The following is a 12844-nucleotide window of genomic DNA, read 5'->3' on the forward strand; positions in this document are numbered from 1 at the left end:
TTTTAATGTACATTCATATTTTAAAAAAATAGTTTATTAGTGTCCGTATCACTTTAAAACATGTTGGTGTGCCAGAATGCAAGGGCTTAATAGAGTACAAAGGCAGGGGATGCTCAGGTGATGGAGGACACCATATCTTCGCCTGGCAGGGACATCATGAGAAATCATGGAGACTCCACACCCTGACCAGTAATTAGGCACTTTGTAACCAACAGCATGGCTCTGATTATAATTATTTGTTATCTATACAGTGCTGACACAGTTACAGACATTATAAATAATTCATATGAGTCCCTGCTTCAGTGAAGCTCAAAACTTAAAGTCACATTCACTATCGTTTTATAAGAAGTCAAGAGGTGGAACAGGAGTATCCGGTGGATGGTGTCACTGAAACTGAGAGTAACCAGCATGGCAACTTCTTGGTGAACAATCTCTTTAACTTGATATGGTTCTCCTAATCATCAGTCATGGCTTCCCTCAAACACAAGTATACGGGCAGATAAGACAAGGCAAGTCTGATCCAACGCAAATGTTTCAGTTAAAACCTACAAGTGTCATCTCTAACATTGAGGCATACGATTTGATGCTATAAGACAGCTGCCATCATTTCATTCTTTGCCAATTGCCTTTTGCTTTGGATGCTGAGACAAACAAATATAACCCATAAAGAGGATCACCAGAGGCCACCCCTTTAGACTATAAGAAAAGAACTTTCATTTCACAACGTAGGGGGTTCTTCACAGTCAGGACAGTGAGGTTGTGGAATGCACTGCCGGGTGATGTTGTGATGGCTGATTCAGTTAATGCCTTTAAGAATGGCTTGGATGATTTTTTTGACAGACAAAATATCAAAGGCTATTGTGATACTAAACTCTATAGTTAGTATAGGTATGGGTATATAGAATTTATGTGAAAGTAGGGAGGGGTGTGTGTATGGATGCTGGGTTTTCATTAGGAGGGGTTCGATTTGATGGACTTTATCTTTTTTGAACCCAATTTAACTATGTAACTATGTAACCTACTGAAGCCATTTCTAAATTTGCATCCAAATGATAAAGCCATTGCTATCGTGCAATGGTGTGAATGCTTTTTTAGCTGCCTGCTGTGTGCCGTTTAGGAAGTTATCTGCATCAGACATCTGTTCAACCCCAAACTTCACAGAATCCCATCAGTGGTTTTGCAATATGCAATTTCTAAACTTCCGGCGGGGGAGAATTCTAATACAGCCAAGTCAGCGTTGGAAACCATGAGAAATGTAAAGTGAAATGGAATGAAGCAGAATGCTGCCAGCCTCTTCATTCCCTTAAACTGCTCTTGAAGGGAAAATTTAAATAGGATTTATTTTCTCCACTATTCGATCTGTGCACCTGTACACCTTAATGTGCATGCATTGATACATATGGGTAAAAGCTGCCATATTATTTCCCTTAGTACAGCATGAGGGTATAGCTTATTGTGTGCTCAGATCATTTATTCTCTGCATATTAAAGGGATACTGTCATGGGAAAACATTTTTTTTTTCAAAATGAATCAGTTAATAGTGCTGCTCCAGGAGAATTCTGCACTGAAATCTGTTTCTCAAAAGAGCAAACAGATTTTTTTATATTCAATTTTGAAATCTGACATGGGGCTAGACATATTGTCAATTTCCCAGCTGCCCCAAGTCATGTGACTTGTGCTCAGACAAACTTCAATCACTCTTTACTGCTGTACTGCAAGTTGGAGTGATATCGCCCCCCCAGCAGCCAAACAAAAGAACAATGGGAAGGTAACCAGCTAGCAGCTCCCTAACACAAGATAACAGCTGCCTGGTAGATCTAAGAACAACACTCAATAGTAAAAACCCCATGTCCCACTGAGACACATTCAGTTACATTGAGAAGGAAAAACAGCAGCCTGCCAGAAAGCATTTCTCTCCTAAAGTGCAGGCACAAGTCACATGACCAGGAGCAGCTGGGAAATTGACAATATGTTTAGCCCCATGTCAGGTTTCAAAATTGAATATAAACAAATCTGTTTGCTCTTTTGAGAAATGGATTTCAGTGCATAATTCTGCTGGAGTAGCACTGTTAACTGATGCGTTTTGAAAAAAACATGTTTTCCGATGACAGGATCCCTTTAAGTTATTAACCTTTATACCTCCTACATATGGGTAGGATGTAGGCCCAGAATGGCTTTCTGTGGATTCTAGGGTCTGCTGTAGGATGCCATATTGGGCTGCTAGGGCCTCTGTGCACTTAAACTGCCAGGGTCTATTTTCTTCCCTTTAGACAGTACAGTATGAGAGTATACTGTAGCTTATTGTATGACCAGAACATTCCTTCTCTGTATATTTGTACTTACACATAACATGGGTTTATTATACTGTTTATTATAACATTCCTTCCCTGTATATTTGTATTTACACATAATATGGGTAGGAGCAGCCATATCTGGGGGTATTGATTGCTGTGTACCGGGAATATTTTTTTTGTGTATTGGCGTTATAAACATGTCAAACCCTTGGTCATTTTATACTAAACAGAATCAATAGAAAGGGCAGTCTGTGGCCTCCATCTTCAGGAAGACACAAGGCATTGCATCTCCAAATACAGATGGAGCTTCCCCAGTCCCCACAATACTCCCTGATATATCCACTTTGCACTGCAAAATGGATACTGTTTTGTCGGCTGCTCTCTTAACCACTGCTTATACAGGAGGTGGAGCTTGGAACTAGAGGAAGAGCTGTTTTTTTTACTCTTTAGCCTCTTTGTTCTCGAAGAAATGAGATGAGATGAATGGCCATGAAATAGACAAAATGGTTAGAACCAAGAGGGCCCACCGGGACTTTTCCTGGTATACCGGTGGGATATAAAACTAAAACAAACAACTGTTACTGTGAGAAAGGTGTTGTGTAAAGAACAAATCAGACCGCACTCACATTTCTGCCCAAATTTTTGATATTGGGTGCGCGTCCAGTAGCCCATTCACATTGGCTGCTCCAGAGTATACAGATTCCATCCAATGGACAGCACTCCTTTTTCCATAAAACCGTCTTTATTTTTCATAGGACAGCAACATGCTACAGGAGGGGGTTGGGCACATTTCCATGTTATGCCTCAGGCAGCAGAAAGACCAGAATCACCCTTAACAGTTTGGAACTGGGCCTCTTAGGACCCTGTCAAAGTACCTGCCATCCAGGGGGGCCTTGTCTCACACAAATGAAATGTAATTAATGATAAACAATACATGAGTTATATATACCATAATGTATGGCCAAAATAAAAATTTTTTGATTGTTATTATCCTGACCCAAGATGCTCTGGGAGATCCTCTGTTATTTTGGCAGGCCATTCCAACCCTGAGCTGGTTGAAAAACCTTACAGTTATCCATTTTTAACAATTATTCCAAGCTAGAGACAAAACAAGCTAGTAGAGGACACCAAAAGAGAAATATACGTAGGGTCCTCTTCGACCAGGCATCCACAGCTAGCTAATATAGGACAGACTACAGAGAAATAGGCAGATAGACAGATAGATAAATAAACCTTTTCCATGTTATTCCCAAGAACCACCACAAGAGAGAGCTACCTGACCTCTATACAACACAACATGAATCTCTGCTTCTCTAAAATCTTGGTCATCATTATTTTGCTCCTTCGCATTTTAACAGGTTTTTACTTAAATTACAGTACCTACAGAATCTGCAGAAAAAATAGACTAAAACACAGAAGAAACGGAGATATATACTTATTTTGATACATCTAAAAACAAGTCTAACGAGCCATCTGTCATTCCCAAATGCACAACAGGGTTGCTGTTTAGATTGGCTCTGTGCCACTGTGACAGAATGCTCTGTTATAAAGATAGCTAGAATCTCAGCCATAAAGCAGGATAGGACTGCTGCTTACAACCATTATCAGATAGGATCTGTGTCACTGTGACAGAATGCTCTGTAGTAAAGATAGCTAGAATCTCAGCCATAAAGCAGGGCAGGACTGCTGCTTACAATGGGTATCAGATAGGATCTGTGTCACTGTGACAGAATGTTCTGTTATAAAGATAGCTAGAATATCAGCCATAAAGCAGGACAGTTGCTTGCAGTGAGTTTGTGATAGACAGAAGGCTCTGCTATTAAAGGAGACCTAAAATCTAAAAATGAATGTGGCTTAAGATACCATGTTTTATATACTGAACTTATTGCACCAGCCTAAAGTTTTAGGTTCTCAATAGCAGCAATGATCCCGGACACTTGTCACAGCGGGTCACCATCTTGAAAAGTGTCTGTGACACTCACATGCTCAGTGGGCTCTGATCAGCTGTTGAGAAGCTAAGCTTAGGGGTCATCACTAATTATCCAGCAGAAAATGAGGTTGGTCTGTAATATAAGCCAATGCTACAGGCTGATTATTAAATTCTGATGCTAGTTGCACTGATTTCTGTGCTGCCATGTAGTAATTATCTGTATTAATTACCAATCAGCCTTCTATTGTAACATTTATATTCTATGTGTACTGTATATTGTGAGTGGGTCCCTAAGCTCAGTAAGTGACAGAAGCACAGAGCATGTGCAGTGAATCAGCAGAAAAGATGATGGGGAGCTACTGGGGCATCTTTGGAGACACAGATCTTTACTGCTAAAGGGCTGTGATTGCCTTGGGCTGGTACAGAAGCACAAACATAATGTACAACATTTCTAGCTACTTCTTTAGTTTAACTTTCCTTGTCCTTTAAGGGGTGGCCCATTTTTAAGTTAACTGTTAGTATGTTATAGAATGTCTTATTCTAAGCAACTTTTCAAGTGGCCTTCATTTTTTATAGTTTTTCAATTATTTGCTTATTCTTCTGACTCTTTGCAGCTTTCAAATGGGGTCGCTGACCCCATGTAATAAAAGGCTACACATTTATTGTAATTGCTACTATTGCTCATCTTTCTATTTCGACCCTCTCCTTGCTGAACTTGCAAACCGGAGAGCCGCTGAATAAAAAGCTAAATAAGTCAATAACCAAAAATAATAATAAATGAAAACTGATTGCAAATTGTCTTAGAATATCACTCTCTACGTCATACTAAAAGTTAATTCAAACCCCTTTAAGGCAGAGAGCAGGGCAGAACTAATGTTAATAATTTTTACAACAATTCCCTACTCTATTAATAGTGCACATTGTTCTCAGAAATAAAAACAAGCTGTGTTGTTTGATGATAAGATTACCCTGAGTCTAAACCCATTTAAATGCAGCACAGAGCTCTTTCCTGTTGGTAGATTCCCTTTATTATGAAGTTGCCATCAATACTGGCAACAAGCGCTCGTGGCGGATGAAATCAATGAGCGGAGCAGGGGTTGTGCTGGTTGCTGATTGAAAGTTCATTTCACATCTAATTAGCTCTGCGCTGATTGTTTTGCAACCTTGGAAACCCAAAGTTATCAAATGTAAAAATCACCCCGCGGGGAGCCCTGTCTCTGCACAAGCCGATGAAGTGTGGGGAGCGCTGTGTTAGCAGCAGGAGAGAGACAGCACAGAACAGTGCAGGGAATGGAGCGGGGGGTACAGAAGAAGAACTAAATAAGTGCAGTGCACGCCAAGTCTAACATACCAGGCACCAAGGGCCCTTAATAAGCACCATCAGGGCCCAGATATTGCTGTATAAAGAAGGAGGGGGAATGTTCCTGTCAAGTCTCCCCAGACATAAAATTCAACTATGCCTTCTAGAGCATTGCTGGCTGCCACCTCCCTTTGATGGCAGTCTTGTTCAGTGGTATTACTAGGCAACATCCTCTCTCTGTGCTATTCTCTTGCAGGTGTAGCTCTCATTATCTGTATGATATATCCTAATATATAGCACTTTACATGCTTTATAAATAAATATAGTAATAGGAATAATACATAGCAGCCCTGCAGGCATTTCTTACATCCTACCATTCAACCCAATCCTTTATTCCTTCTCCATTCTCTACCCACATACAGGAAATCACACCTCCTCCCACACATTCTATTCTGAGCCATCTCGGGATCTCCCTGAGCTAAGATTATATTACAGAGATAAATATATATATATATATATATATATATATATATATATATATATATATATATATATATATATATATATATATACATATATATATACATATACTCATATGCATGTGGTTAATATAAGTACACTCAAGGGAGAGTACAGCAATTTATTTATGGTTATATTCAAGGGAGACAAATAATGGGTCCCTTAATCCTAAAGGGGGTCATATGCATGTTAATCATATGGGGCCCCATTTTTCCACTACTGGAATCGTCACATTGGATTACCTGGGGCCCACCAGAGGACCTCTAACCTCAAGGGACCCCTGCTGCCAATGCCAAGTTCTTGGTGGCCCAGTCTGACCCAGATTCCATTGCACCCTAATTATGGCAGAGCCATGAGTTGTGGTAGAAGGTACAGTAGAGCAAGATGGTGAAAGGAGGATGACCAGGGTACCTAGGCCAGGTTGTAATTCTTTTAAGATTCTCAATGGGCAATCAATAAGTATTAGATATGATGTCAGTGTACCTTAACCTGCATTTGTCTGTGGCTTTTAAGGAATACTGGAAATTGTAGTTGAATATAAATCCCTAAATAAATACTATTTTATAAAACTAGGGGGCCACTACTAGACCTTCGCTCCAATCAAATTCCTCAGAATTTTCCATTATAAGCTGTTTCTGTTCTTGTTGTTGTCTACAAATGTATCTGTCTTTATTTAGTTTCCAATAAATACAAGGATTTCACATATCTCAGGCTACACTGGCAGATTTTCCACTGTGCCCTTGAAGAATTGCACCCTTCCTCCCAACTTGTATACCACTCTCTCTCTCTCTGCCTATAATCAGGCTCTGGGAAGGAGACCTCAAGGTGACACACGCATGACATGGCTCTGCCAGCAAGGGATTAATTACCGGCCTCTCTGCTCGTTGTTGACTCACAGATATAATCCCATGAGAGGGAGATGGTCCTTAGATCTGAGGATGTACCTGCCTGTGAGGCAGGACGGGAACGTGCACAGACGCTTATTACAAACTGCTGCCCTAGATCCTGCACAATACAGATAAACCCCGTATCTGATAGAAGATAAGAATTCCACCCATCTTTATATGGTGCCTCTGTATATCTCAGGCTTCTTCATTAACTGACATGTTTATTGCATATATCCAAGAGTTCCCAGGTGCTATTACCCCCACTGCTGCTATAGACACCATCTCTCCCTACTATACCTGCTATCCTACAGCCACAGTCCCTTCCCAGAGACTATTATCCCACTGTTACTATAGGCACCATCTTTTCCTACAATACCTGCTATCCCACAGTCACACTCCCTTCCCAGAGACTATTATCCCACTGTTACTATAGGCACCATCTCTCCCTACTATACCTGCTATCCCACAGCCGCTGTCCCTTCCCAGAGACTATTATTCCACTGCTACTATAGGCACCATCTCTATATACGATACCTGCTATCCCACAGACCCTTCCCAAAGACTATGATTCCACTGCTACTATAGACACCATCTCTCCCTACTATACCTGCTATCCCACAGTCACAGTCCCTTCCCAGAGACTATTACCCCACTGTTACTATAGGCACCATCTCTCCCTACTATACCTGCTATCCCACAGCCACAGTCCCTTCCCAGAGACTATTACCCTACTGCTACTACAGTACCTTCCCAGAGGCTATTATCCCACTTTTAATATAGGCACCATCTCTCCCTACTATACTTGCTTTACACAACCACATTCCCTTCCCAGAGACTATTATCTCTACTGCTACTATAGGCACCATCTCTCCCTACTATACCTGCTATCCCACAGCCACAGTCCATTCCCAGAGACTATTATCCCACTGTTACTATAGGCAGCATCTCTCCCTACTATACCTGCTATCCCACAGTCACAGTCCCTTGCCAGAGACTATTATCCCACTGTTACTATATGCACCATCTCTCCCTACTATACCTGCTATCCCACATTCACACTCCCTTCCCAGAGACTATTATCTCCACTGCTACTAGAGTTGCCACCTGGCCGGTAAAAATGATGGTTGATCCCAATGTTATTAATAGAGAAAAAAGATAAATATATAGGAAGGCCGGTATTTTTTTTCCAGAAAAGGTTGCAACCCTAACTGCTACTATAGGCACCATCTCTCCCTACTATACCTGCTATCCCACAGATGCAGTCGCTTTACAGAGACTATTATCCCACTGTTACTATAGGCACCATCTCTTCCTACTATACCTGTTATCCCACAGCCACAGTCCCTTCCCAGAGAATATTATTCCACTGATAATATTGGCGTCATCTCTCCCTACTGATTTTGTCGAAGAAAAACAAAACTATGTGTTTTCACACAGGATTGAGCCAAGTGTGTTCACACCAGAGCTAACACAAAGGTTCCAGAAGTAAAAAGAAGAGCAGGCTATTTCCCTAGCCGTGGCTGAAATCGGCCTGTGTATTTCAGCAAGCTGATTTTATGTGATATGTGTGGCACTAACCTAATCTGGTGCTTGCAAGGCAGTCAGTTGTGAAGGCAATTTGCAAATAGTCAGAGCTGGCTCATACTGCCTGCCTGTTCAGGTGCTCATGGTATCATGACTGGCAATCTGTTTGTTCTGGCAAATACCAGAGGGGCTGCTATAAGGTCCCATAGAAAGTCAGTATTTAGTGGGCTGGTGGGGGCTGTTTGGGCCTCTATGTGGGCTGATTGGGCCTCTGTGTACCTGAAATGCCAGGACCTATTTTAATTCTCAGTCTGGACCTGCATGACAGTAACCATATGTAATAGACATGCATAAAAAAAAGTACACACAAATGCTAAATTGAGTACTTTTTAATAAATACATAAAATTATATATAAACATTGATGTTAAAACGAATTCCTCCTCCTGCTGACATTAACAGTGCTCTGTATTTTATCACGTTTGTGCTTCTTGAAATGTATTTGTATTTAACTCATCTTTTAAATTTGCTTTCTATTCTTTAGTGTATCTACTTTATTGCCATATTAACCAAAATGATCACTGCATATAAGACCTCAGAAAAACAGACAGTGAATTTGTGAAATCCCAGATCTTTTTGTGGGTAACATGGGTGTCATTGTTTTCTTTTGATGGAAAATCCAAAGCACATGTACTTGTTTGTATTTTTGCTCCCAATTAAGAAATCCACGTCAGTCATCTTTTTAAATGCAAAAGCCTTTAATCTCTAGAAAAAGCCATCTGCTACTTATCACCTGGATGGGAAACTCGCACACTTGTCCCATATAGTGTGGCTGGGAACAATCTCGTAGAATATTGGAATCCCAGACAGGAGGAGATGTTCTTCCATTGCATCAAAATGAGCAGGTTTTTGGGCAAACAGAATTCCAATTCCAGTACTGATTAAGATGACCGGCCATAGAGTCAGACTAGTGAAAAAAAGAATATCGGTTTTTTTGGTGTTAACTAACAGAGGGAAAATGCATTCATTTATATTTACTTATAAATTGGAAAAGAAAGGTGCTTCAAAGAAAGGTAATTATTTTGTTTTTTTTTTCTATTAATGGCAGGCCTCGTGCAGCCATATGTGTCTCCTTACTTTTGCATGTATATGTGCTAGGCCAGATATATGTGTGTGAATGAGAGTGAAGCTGTGCAAATGTGCACATAAGGATTGAGAACGCTGTAGTGAAAGCAATTTGTAGTAATGATTTGTAAGAGCCCCAGGTCCTAGCAGATATATCATTGGCGACACAGCCCTGTATCTGCAGTAAAGATTGATGCTTTATTTGTAATCTCCTGTAGCACACAGCCCCCCGCTGCTCCCCATCTAGCAATCTCCCATCATGCTCTGGCTCCAGAGCTAAGCCTCAGCGTGACTGGACTGCAGAGTTTACTTGGCCAGCTCCTACCTCCTCCTGGATTTCGCTTTCACAGGCAGAATGGGGGTGGGTGAGGAAATCTGGACCCTCCTTGGCTCTTTATCGCACCCTATTATATGCACAAAAGCTATCATTTTTAATTTGCTATTTCACACCCTGGTTTGGTAGTCACTAACTGCTTATAGAAAATATAGGTAAATCGCACAATCTGTTCCTCTGTTTATAAATACTCTTCTATTGTCTCCCTAGTGCACCTAAATATAATTAGGCAATGAGACCCTCCTATAGCTCCATATATCTATCCCTGTATTTCTGTATCCCTTTTAATTACCCCTGTATTGATTTATTTAACCCTTACTATAGCTCATTCTATTGCTCATTAAAACCCTTGCTATAACAATTAATTTTGCTTATATATATACACAGTGTAACATTCCCAATAACTCCTACTATTGCTCCATTATAACTCTCCCTATAGCTCCTCCTATTGCTTCATATAACTCTCTCTATAACAACTCCTATTGCTTCACATAGCCCTCCATTTACTTTCTCCTATCTCTCCATGTGGCCTTTCTATAATGCCTACTATTGCTCCATATAAATGTTCCCTATTATTCCTACTATTGTCCATATAACCATCCCCATAACTCCTTCTTTCACTCCATATAACCCTCCCTATAACTCCTCCCATTGCTCCTTTTAACTCCACCCTACAACTGCTCCTCTGGCTCCATATAACTTTGTTTAAACTAGGGATGCACCGAATCCACTATTTTGGATTCGGCCAAACCCCCGGATCCTTGGCAAAGGATTCGGCCGTATACCGAACCAAATCCAAACCCTAATTTGCATATGTAAATTAGGGGTGGGAAGGGGAAAAATTGTTTGCTTCCATGTTTTGTGACAAAAAGTCACGTGATTTCCCTCCCCACCCCTAATTTGCATATATAAATTTGGGTTCGGATTCGGTTTGGCCGGGCAGAAGGATACGGCCGAATCTGAATCCTGCTGAAAAAGGTCGAATCCTGGCCAAGTCCCGAACTGAATCCTGGATTCGGTGCATCCCTAGTTTAAACTAATTTATTACTTTGTTTAACCCCACCCACTCTTCATGCACCGCACAATTATCTCTTTAACTATTTCTATTGTTTGTTATATATACTGCTGAATATAACCCAACATAACTACCCTTATTGATTGTAAGCTTTATTGAGCTTGGCATTGTTTAGCTCTTGTATTGATTATCAGTTGTATTTTTGCATGTAACCTGTATGTTCAGTGCACATACTTGTTTATTAGATAGCACTGCAGAATATGTTGGCACTTTATAAAAATGTGTTAATAACTGATAAACACAATATTTAGAGAAGAGAAAGAAGTTGCAACACTTGGATTTGTGAAGCCTTCTCACATCTCATTTTACCTTGTCTTTCTCCTGCCATGTCCTTAGGATGGGTGCTGCTGCAAACGACATCAGATCAATTTCTTTTGGACCTGCAAGCAATTCAGACAAAACATGTACAAAAAAGCATTAGCAAAAATATAAATAAAAAATTTGAATAATCTATTACTATCTAGGATGATGTGGTCTTGGATCATCCATTTTCCACCTGCATCTAACAAAATCTAACATCTAAATACTCACCTTTCAGGCGATGGTGATGCTGTCTGCAGCCCACCATTGGTTGGGTTATCTTCAAGCCCATCAGGTAGTCTAAAAGAAAGAGGTACAATGATTCACTAGGAGTACTGATGGGCAAAGTTATACAGGCACATTGGTGGTGAAACTGGTAAATACAATGTATATTTTTACGGAGGATACTAAGATGGGCAGATAAACTTACTATGGGGGAAATGCAGAGAAAGGCTTGAGAGAAAGGAACAAAGTTAGAATATCAGACAGAGAATGCTGTAAGCAGAAAGATAGGTGTCACACTGTATGTGGGTATAATATTGCTGGTATACTTACGGTTGCACCTTATTGAAAAAATGGCGTCGTAGCAGTACAATAAGGGTACTGATCACCATTATCGTGGTACACATTGTGTTACTTGCATCCCCAGCATGGCACAGTTTAATGCTGGGGGGGGGGGGAAGGAGTCACAGCATAATTCCAGTGAGAAAGAAAGCAAGACTCTAAGGAAAATGAAAATCTTATCACCCAGTGCAGCAGTGCTGCTGAGTGATCTGCCACCTTCTGTTGCTGACTACATTAGTCACAAGGTATTTTAGAAAGGATTAAGGATCAGAGAAGATTAGAAGAAGGACTGAGTTACATATTTACAGTGACCTCGAAGGTGGTGTGATATGCATTTATGTAGGACACACTCAAAATGGGCTACACAGGGAATGTTAGATTGTCTGCTGTATACCTTTGAATTAAAACTACCAATAAATTGAGCTTTTCTCAAGTAATCCCCAAGAGAAGTATACAAGTCATTACACTGTCACAGACAGATGCACAGCCAAACAAAGAATAATCTTAGAAGCCAGACTAAATCTGCAGTTGCACAGACGTCTGCCCTTGTATTATATTCTGGTCACCCTTATATAAAGGTGGCCATAGACACACAGATCCGATCGTACGAATCGAGGATTTGTACGATTTTCGGGTCGTGTGTGGCGCGTGCCGACATCTTTCGTCCGGCGGAGATCGGTCGTTTGGTCGATCGGTCAGGTTTGATTTTGACCCAACCGATCCCGCTGGAGCCCATGACACATCATAATCTGATCGTTCGCCCATACGGCCGAACGATCAGATTACCCCCCATATAGCCATGCCTGTTAATGGCATATCGGGGAAAGATCCGCTCGTTTGACAACATCGCCAAACGAGCGGATCTTTGCATCTATGGCCACCTTAACTCATGAGATCTTTTTGTAAACTTTACAATTGTCTGACAGCTTAAAGGCCCCCATACACGGGCCGATAAAAGCTGACGACAGAACGAGTCGGCAGTTTATTGGCCTGT

At 40.8% G+C, this 12844-nt stretch overlaps 1 long non-coding RNA gene across 1 annotated transcript; it reads right to left on the reverse strand.

Annotated features, from left to right (window-relative positions):
* Positions 1-8828: 8828 nt before the first annotated feature.
* LOC121398233 lies at positions 8829-12085 on the reverse strand. The gene is made up of 4 exons (XR_005964195.1): positions 11842-12085; positions 11518-11586; positions 11296-11366; positions 8829-9419 (listed from the first exon to the last, which is right to left on the reverse strand). It is a non-coding gene; the product is annotated as an uncharacterized LOC121398233 (long non-coding RNA).
* Positions 12086-12844: the final 759 nt, after the last annotated feature.

This window comes from Xenopus laevis, chromosome 9_10L (assembly GCF_017654675.1).
Source record: "Xenopus laevis strain J_2021 chromosome 9_10L, Xenopus_laevis_v10.1, whole genome shotgun sequence".
NCBI lineage: Eukaryota > Metazoa > Chordata > Amphibia > Anura > Pipidae > Xenopus > Xenopus laevis.